This window comes from Gadus morhua, chromosome 13 (genome assembly GCF_902167405.1).
Source record: "Gadus morhua chromosome 13, gadMor3.0, whole genome shotgun sequence".
Taxonomy (NCBI): Eukaryota; Metazoa; Chordata; class Actinopteri; order Gadiformes; family Gadidae; genus Gadus; species Gadus morhua.
In genome coordinates this window covers 24,162,228-24,172,227 of record NC_044060.1, presented here as the reverse complement: position 1 = coordinate 24,172,227, position 10,000 = coordinate 24,162,228, and the positions used below count along the sequence as shown (strand labels likewise).

The 10,000-nt window shown below is 40.2% G+C and overlaps 1 protein-coding gene across 1 annotated transcript in view; it reads left to right on the top strand.

Annotated features, from left to right (window-relative positions):
* Positions 1-10,000, top strand: part of si:ch211-236d3.4 (protein FAM107B) — a 27,362-nt gene that overhangs the window by 949 nt on the left and 16,413 nt on the right. The window lies entirely within an intron of this gene.

Sequence of the window (10,000 nt, the reverse complement as noted above, 5' to 3'; positions counted from 1 at the left end):
AAGCAGGGCTTTGGAGCAACATAGACAGAGAAAGGCATATCCAAAGAATAACACAAGCAGGTAGCGCCCTACTGGGACCAGAACCATCTCCATGGGTCCCTAGGACTGCCAGGAGCTGCATGTCCAGGGTGAGTGAGAGGCTAGATATCACAATGATGCTCTGGACCTGATTCCAGTTCTCATTAATTCTGATACCTGGATGGCCAAAGAATGCTGGTTGAACTACCAGATCACTTTTCTACTTCGCCTACAGATACCAAAGCAACACATTCATCTCCATCTGACCTGTTATATGCATGTTATCATAAAGAGCAGGATAAATAGCAGCCTGTCTATTTTCAGAACTGTTTCTGTTGGCAAGAGGCTGATCGTTGGATAAGCAGCGAGCAGCAGACTAATTGCTCACCCCTCATGTTTTCAACCTTGTGGTTTGGCCCACTCTTGGCAACGTTCCAATTCGTTAATTTCTCAGTTTTGAAATCAGCCCTGGTGATAACAAGGATGAATATGAATGAAATAATTTATTTATGAACAGATGGATAAACATGGACAGTAAATATAAACTCTAAAAAAGAATAAAATATATGAAAAGTCTGAAAAGAAGCACGTGATTCCAAGCTTTTCTGAATATTTTACATTTTCAATATAGTCTCTAGATGAAAAATTCTGGAAGGAGATAGGTCCCAAAGTTTGTCGAGAACTAGAAATTGCATTTCCTTGAACTGAAGAATCTGAAGTAGCTGAAGTAGTAGTAGTAGCAGCTGAAGTAGTAGAAGCTGAAGTATATTGTAGTATCTGAACTAGTAGTAGTAGTAGTTGCTTAAGTAGTAGTAGTAGTAGTAGCTGAGGTAGTAGTATAAGAGGAAGTAATAGTAGTAGCTGAAGTAGTAGAAGCTGAAGTAGTAGGTAGTGCTGAAGTAATAGTAGTAGCTGAAGTAGTAGGTATTAACTGACGTAGTAGTAGTAGTAGCTGAAGTAGTAGTAGTAAATGAAATAGTAGGTAGTAGCTGAAGTTGTAGTAGTTGCTGAGGTAGTAGTAGTAGCTGATGTAGTTGTAGTAGCTGAAGTAGTAGTAGTATTTGAAGTAGTAGGTAGTAGCTGAAGTAGTAGCAGTAGCTGAAGTGGTAATAGTAGCTGAAGTAGTAGTAGTAGCTGAAGTAGTAGGTAGTAGCTTAAGTAATAGTAGTAGCTGAAGTAGTAGTAGAAGTAGCTGAAGTAGTAGGTAGTAGCTGAAGTAGTAGGTAGTAGCTGAGGTATAAGTAGTAGCTGAAGTAGTAGTAGTAGTAGCTGAAGTAGTAGGTAGTAGCTGAAGTAGTAGTAGTAGCTGAAGTAGTTGGTAGTAGCTGAAGCAGTAGTAGTAGCTGAAGCAGTAGTAGTAGCTGAAGTAGTATGCAGAAGCTGAAGTAGTAGTAGTAGCTGAAGTAGTAGTAGTAGCAGAAGTAGTTGTAGTAGCTGAAGTAGTTGTAGTAGCAGAGGTAGTAGTAGTAGCTGAAGTATTAGGTAGTAGCTGAAGTAGTAGTAGTAATTGTTCTAGTAGTTGTATTGGTAGGAGTAGTAGTAATGGTAGTAGTAGTAACTGAAGTAGCAGTAGTAGCTGAAGTAGTAGTAGTAATTGTTGTTGTAGTGTAGTAGTCATAATGGTAGTAGTAGCTGAAGTAGTAGTAGTAGCTGAAGTAGTAGTAGTAATGGTAGAAGTAGTACTCGGAGGAGTAGTATTGGTAGAAGTACTGGCAGTAGTAGAAGTAATGGTAGTAGTAGGAGTAGTAGTAGTAGGCAGTAGAAATGTTGAATTCAATTCAATTCAATTTTATTTGTATAGCCCTTAATCACCATTACAGTCTCAAAGGGCTTAACAGGCCAAATATCTGTGACACCCCCCTTTACCCATGCCCCCACACGGGCAAGAAAAAACTCCCTTGAATCAGCAAGGAAGAAATCTTGAGAAGAAACGCAGTGCAGGGGAGCCCTTCTTCCAGGGATGGTCAGGAGTGCAATGGGTGCCACAATTGACAAGCTAATTGAATAGCTTTAATCAAGTGAGAGATTTGAACAGAGTTCAAAATGATAAAATCAAATTGGAATAAAGCTATGTGTGTGTGTGTGTGTGTGTGTGTGTGTGTGTGTGTGTGTGTGTGTGTGCGTGTGCGGGTGTGTGTGTGTGTGTGTGTGTGTGTGTGTGTGTGTGTGTGTGTGTGTGTGTGTGTGTGTGCATTATAAAATTCTATATATAATAGAAGTCTATAGGTGAAATATTGTCTATAGGTGAAATATTGTGGAAGGAGGAAACTAGAAATTGCATTTCCTGCAGAAAACGTGTGTGAATGCTGACGGCTGAATGACAAGCGCAAAGCATTGCTGAAAATGAAGAAATGTAAAATGAATTAAACTGAAGAATCTGAAAGTAGTAGTAGTAGAAGTAGCTGAAGTAGTAGTAGTAGCTGAAGTAGTAGATAGTAGCTGAAGTAGTAGTAGTAGCTGAAGTAATAGTAGTAGTAGCTGAAATAGTAGGCAGAAGCTGAAGTAGTAGTAGCAGCTGAAGTAGTAGTAGTAGCTGAAGTATTTGTAGTATCTGAACTAGTAGTAGTAGGCCTAGCTGAAGTAGTAGTAGAAGCTGAAGTATTCGATAGTAGCTGAAGTAGTAGTAATAATTGTTCTGGTAGTTGTATTGGTAGGAGTAGTAGTAATGTTGGTAGTAGTAGTAACTGAAGTAGTAGTAGTACATAGCTGAAGTAGTAGTAGTAATAGTAGTGGTTGCATTGGTAGGAGTAGCTGAAGTAGTACTAGTAGCTGAGGTAATCGCTAATTAACACCACGACTGCAAATTAACCACACAGAGATAACCATTGCAACCGGTCAAACAAATTTTCTTATTGCCATCTTTCTACGCACATCCGCCGTGCAAATAATCCCCCTATATTGGAACAGCCAGGCTTACATATCTGCATCACACATATAATGAACTTCTTTCACATCGACCTTCTTGAATAAATCATGATAAAATGGACAATACAACATACAATTAATTTCATTTTCAATTTCCTGGAGCTCACATTGGGCGTGTCGCAATAGGAGTGTCAGAATGGGCAGACGTTGGGCGTCTTCAATGAAAACAGCTGAAAACGAAGCCGGTATGAAAATAAAACTGTGAGCAAATAGTTGAGTAGTTAACTATTATGAAGAAACATTGTGCTAACGCGGATTTGCTCCGGCTTAGGACGTCACGACTCTCCCAGTCAAGGTTGGATGTAACGGCAATCAGTGGCGGTTATAGGCACGGACGAACCGGGCAGCCGCCCGGCGCGCTGTATTTGTGGGGGGAGCCAAATTACGTGGGTACATAGGCGTCGATGACGCCGGGGACGTGTCCCCATCAGACTTCGTCAAGATTCATTTTGTAGCCACCACTTGTTAAAAAAAATTAAATAAATCGAGCTTGGAATATTACTGTCAGATACTGTTCCCCCTCTGTTCCATAGGAAAGGAGGCTCACACATCTTTCAAATTCATACTGCTGACTTATTTCCCCACAACAGATAAGTGCTGTGATTTTCAGGCTGATATCATTCAATTTGACCATTTAGAACAGGGGGAACGCATCCTGACAGCTTGAAATATTACTGTCAGATAATGACTGTCAGGATGCGTTCCCCCTGTTCTAAATGGTCAAATTGAATGATATCAGCCTGAAAATCACAGCACTTATCTGTTGTGGGGAAATAAGTCAGCAGTATGAATTTGAAAGATGCGTGAGCCTCCTTTCCTATGGAACAGAGGGGGAACAGTATCTGACAGTAATATTCCAAGCTGTCAGGATGCGTTCCCCCTGTTCTAAATGGTCAAATTGAATGATATCAGCCTGAAAATCACAGGACTTATCTGTTGTGGGGAAATAAGTCAGCAGTATGAATTTGAAAGATGTGTGAGCCTCCTTTCCTATGGAACAGAGGGGGAACAGTATCTGACAGTAATATTCCAAGCTGTCAGGATGCGTTCCCCCTGTTCTAAATGGTCAAATTTAGTGATATCAGCCTGAAAATCACAAGACTTATCTGTTGTGGGGAAAGAAGTTAGCAGTATGAATTTGAAAGATGTGTGAGCCTCCTTCCCTATGGAACAGAGGGGGAACAGTATCTGACAGTATTATGAATGAGCACACTTCCTTCCAAAAGTCCATAACATTCAAAATGAAAAGTCTCTCACAAAAAACGACTGTGGCAAACTATTTCTCTGCTGATCAATGCTACGAATGATAACAAATACATTGGAAAAAGACCCACTTTGTGAAGTTATTTTTTCGATTTGGCAAGTAGCCATTACTAATAATACCAATACTCTTTGGCTGGGATGATGAGGCATCAGACAATCAAGTTCATTTTAGGCTGAATACATAGGTAAAAAGCACCAGAGCAGGTTGCTAGTACCATGGACAGTATCAGAACGATAACCTGTTGAATTAAATGGATGTGCTTGGCTACACCACGGGATGCGTCTGCAGACCACCGCCACATAAATAAAGGTAAGACGCGATATTTATTGCTTTAGATTTGCTGGTGCTGTGGCGAGGTCTTTTGTGTTTTTTGTATTCAAGTGGTCGACTGTTTTAACTTGCAATTGATAGTCGGTGGAGTCCGTCTCTTGTTGACACAAAGTGACTGTTGGTCATTCTTGCTTTGCTTGAATTCTGGAATAATTGTGGGGAGTGCATGAGTTTTGGTCAGAATGCCTGATGTAGGCTAGTTTTGATGGAATGCGTGTTGTGAATTGAGAACAGCCAGCTCATGATGTGATAGAGCGTTCAGCTGTGCAACAAATATTTTTTTCTTTTTTTAATCTTGACGACTTTTGTAGTGCTGTGTGTAGCCACACGTTTGGCCCTTCTGAAATTAAACACGCAGTTAAATTCCTTTCCTAGCGCCTCTTGTTTACGTTGGTAGCTTAGCCATATCATGTCAGTCACGTTGTCAACATTGGATACATGGAGCAGAACATAGTGGGTTATATGTCCGATGCTTTTTGGAAACGTTTTCTTCATAAAACGTGCCAGACAGATTTTGTTTACATTTTATTCCTTAGTAATTAGCTACATGGGTATGCCATCTTTCAGAACCTTTCATTACCGGCACTAAAGAGAGAAAAAAGAGTGCATCCTCATTGTACCCAGCACTTCTGAAAATGTACTTCCGAATGCGTCTCTGTCCCCAGCACATTTCAAACAAAACTGACGCCCATGCGTGGGTATGGGTACCATAACATTGTGTGGGGAATTGGCATATTGGCGCCCCCTCTGGCTACAGGCTCGTTGAGAAGGTTAGACAGATGGTCTGAAACCCCCACTGAAGTCCGTCCGTCTGTCCTGCTCGGAGGAAGTCTTACCTGGGCGTAACTGGACGTAGTGACTGCCACTGACGGCAATGTTTCATAGTTTGTCTTCACCGAAATGGCACCAGGGCCCACCTACGGTAACGGCCCGGACAGTCAAAACCCAAGTGGAATCTAAATGGAAAAAGTGTGTAGTTCAAAACCTGATCAGCCTTACTCATGCACCACCTACAGAGTTTGTCTCGTACGATCATTCAAAACTCCCATGTTATTTTCCATAGACATTTAAACATGGAACCAAGTGCCTCAGAGGCGGGATTTATTCTTCAGAGGACTATTGAGCTACATTTAAGCACGCACCTGCTCGCTATTCTCTTAAAGACACACATACATACACACACGCACACACCAACACAGTCTCACTCCCTACTTATGGGGTCAGAACAGTCTCATTAATAATGAATGCACAGAGAAGGATTCACAAATGTATTTTCTGATTTATATATAAATTACTCTCTTCTCAGAAATACATTTCAATGCACACATAAATGGATATCGGTATGTATAAATGTAAAATAAATCCATAAACAAAAATAAGTTTCACAAACACATTTCTGATCCATACACAAATGTACCTTGTTTTAAATAAATGTAATATAAATCCATAAATATATTAATTTAAAAAATATTTGCAATTTTCATCACAATGTATTTGGATGTTGTTACATTTATATACAAACTGTTAAACTTGTATTTACAAGACGTTTTTCATTTGTGAACTTATTTGCATTTGTGCGTGAACTGGTCTGTATTTATGTGTGGATTTTTGAGACTCTCCTGACGTCGCTAGATTCACAAATGCAATTTTTTCAACAAGGAACTCTCTGTAGCCAATCAGATGCCTCCCTCGTTTTCAGCCAATCACATGGCTGCAGTTCCGACCTCTGAGTCCAGCCTCCGAGCCTCCCGGTTCTCTGTCAAATGTCTACTCTATCGGAAAGAACATGGTTTTTTGAATGATCGTACATAACAATCTCTAGGTGGTGAAGAAGTAAATGCTGCGTCACGTTTAGCCACACACTTTTTCCATCTAATTTCGACTGGGTTTTGGGATTATCGGTGCCGTTAAAGTAGTAAACGGCACCGACGTAAAAACCCAGTCACAGCAGTCATGTGGTTGACTGAAAACGAGGGAGGCATCTGATTGGCTACAGAGACTTCCTTGTTGAAAAAAATGCATTTGTGAATCTAGCGACGTCAGGAGAGTCTCAAAAATCCACACATAAATACAGACCAGTTCCCACACAAATGCAAGTAAATTCACAAATGAAAAACGTCTTGTAAATACAAGTTTAACAGTTTGTATATAAATGTTACAACATCCAAATACATTGTGATGAAAATTGCAAATATTGTTTTAATTAATATATTTATGGATTTTTATTACATTTATTTAAAACAAGGTACATTTGTGTGTGGATCAGAAATGTGTTTGTGAAACTTATTTTTGTTTATGGATTTATTTTACATTTATACATACCGATATCCATTTATGTGTGCATTGAAATGTATTTGTGGGAAGAGAGTAATTTATATATAAATCACAAAATACATTTGTGAGTCCCTCTCTGTGCATTCATTATTAATGAGACTGTTCTGACCCCATACAGCTCCACCGGAAAACTACAACAACCAAAACTCCCGCCCGGAAGGAAACCCCCGGAACCCCCTCTCAGAAGGCCCGCCCTTTCCTCCCAAACCCTGTGACGTGAAACACGTTTATCTGAGAGCCAACCCAGTCGCCAAAAGCATACGTTGACAGTGTACGTTTTCATGAACACTGGATTACGTCGCATTTCAACATAAAATAGCGTGTTAGCACACATACACACACACACACACACACACACACGTCACACGCACACACGCACGCACGCACGCACACACACACACACACACACACACACACACACACACACACACACACACACACACACACACAATGCATTTCGCTGCTAAAACAACAACTTGGGCTGCTTCTAGGACATTTTGGGTGGATTTGGAACGGTATGTGGGCAGGACGTTTTTTGCAGGCAGGACCTGGCAACCCTGCGCTGTTGCCCGAGGTGCAGAAATGCTCGGGAACAGATCTGGATCCACCATGGCAAAAATAATTGTCATGAATAGCACGAATAGATTCATGCATTATCATTCAACTTGAACATGTGTTTTTACAGTATAGAGTGGTGGAGGGATGACGTATGTTGGCCAACCCGGAAGTTAGCGTCGACCTGGGTTTCCCTTGACAAAAAGCCAACGGGTTTTTCCATTGGATTTTGGATTATTGCAGAAAAATTAGCATCTTTGAAGCACCTCCACAAAAACTGAAAATAAATAAATAAATAAAAATAACTGTGCTCCAAAGAACGAAATGTAAACCAATGCATTCTGAATGGGAGTGTTTCTCCGATTTTTCCATGCTACACAGAACGAAATGTAAACCCATGCAAATAAAGACTTCATGGTCATAATAATTTAAATATCATTATTCTCCTCAGTGTGTAGGGTGGTATTCTATTTTTTTCAACGGGGCTGCATCCAGTCACTTGACCGTCATGGTTGCTATGGTGGTTGCTATCGACCAGCCCCTCTAATCCTTACATGGCTCTAAAAACCACGCAGCAAAGGAGCTGCCGTCCATTGTGTTGTTTTTGTCGTAAACTAGGGTCCGATGGTTAAAAAATAGACAGATATTCCAAGGTATCCTTAAAAGGCAGCTTGGATGTTTTTATTTTCTGCAGTTTAGACTTCTTCTATAACCTATTTTTGAAAGAAAAACACCAAGCTCAATGATTTAACGAGGCAGGGTTATTTGAAACAATTTATTAAATATATATTTGTGAGAGGTCATTCCTTCTCCTGAGTTTGCTTCCTATTTATGTCTAGTGTACAACCCTACTGTCCACAAGCATCACCCCCCCCCCCCCCCCTCCCCATATGGATTTGGAGAATTGTTGCCACGTCCCAGTGGTGGAGGTATCATATATATGAAAGAGGGCTTTCAATTATACTACAATGATCAATTAGGAGGCCGAAGCCCTAAAGGAAGTGATGCAATAGGTGACTGGGTCGACAACATTTAAGTAAACTGTACTTTGAGGTCTCTTATATATCAAAGGGGGTCTCAAAGGACGCATACGCTTCAACCTGTGGCTCCAGCCCTACAGGAAATGACTCAGCAAGTGCTCCATCTCGTTGCACCTGCACCCAGCGGCTCGCCTGCAAAATTTTGGCCTGAAGTTCTTCCCAGACCTACACCCTAGCCATCCAACCTGCATATCTGAGAATCAGGCCTCTCTTTAATAATGACAAAAAGTTATGAGAGAAATACACATTAACTTTTGTCTCATAAGCGGCGTGGTGCCGGCTCCTTTTGACCTTTTGACCCCAGACTTCTGGGGGAATAGCTGAATCAATTCATTAGTAGTCAATCAGAAGCATGTAAATATCTTCCCGGTGGCGTAAGAGCGAACAAGGTGTCCTTCAACATCTACGCTTCCAGGCGATTGCAACGGTGCCACACATGAGCATATTCGAACATGTTTAATGGTAGTAATTAGCTGTTGAAATTGGAGGCCTTAATCAATAATGAGCAGCTATTGATTTGCTTCCCGATAGAAATGTGTGACAAATGACATGTTATTTAGCATCTACACGTTGAGCTGAGTCCAATGACACCCAGCATGACACTCTAGCAAATGGTAACATGTATTTTACATGGTACACCTAGGTCTAGGCGAGCTTGATCTCATTGGACTCAGCTTAACGTGTAGATGCTAAATAACATGCAATTTGTCAAAAATCTCCATCGGGAAGCAAATCTATAGCTGGTCATTATTGATAAAGGCCTCCAAAATCGACAGCTAATTACTAGGGATGCCCGATATTATCGGCCCACCGATATTATCGGCCCGATATTAGCATAAAAATGTAATATCGGTCAATATCGGTATCGGATTTTTTTTGCCTTAAAACCGATTTTTTTTTTTTATTTTTTTTTTTTATAGCTCAAATAAATGTTTTCAAAATTGTGCAGTACAGTGCACATTGTAATTGACTCATATTTGTGCATTTATTCAATTAAGGTTATTGAGTTTTAGTTAAAGAAACATACTGCCATGTTGCACATAGTTGTTCAGGTACAATGTTTTATCATTTGTGAAGTCAAGTTTGCCCTATTTGTTGTGGGCATTGTCAAGATTATCTCAGGGAGAGTGTAATCCAAACTATTGTCTGAGACCATTAAAAAAATAAAAATAAACATGGCACTTTTCCCTTAAATTAAGTTGAAGTATTTTTCTTATTTTGCACAGACAATGTTAACATTTGGAAAGCCTTGTTGCATTCAAGAATGCATCCAATGGGGCATCAAAATAACATTAAGCATGTTGTGTTAATTCCACAACAGGAGATATGTAATGTTACCTAAATTAGGTTTGAGGAAAAATAAATAACCCAAATATCGACATCGGTATCGGCTGATATCGGAATCGAAAATTTAGAGTTGGACAATATCGCATATCGGATATCGGCAAAAAAGCCAATATCGGACATCCCTACTAATTACTACCCCGAAACATATTCAAATATGATCATGTGTGGCACTGTTGCAATCGCCTCG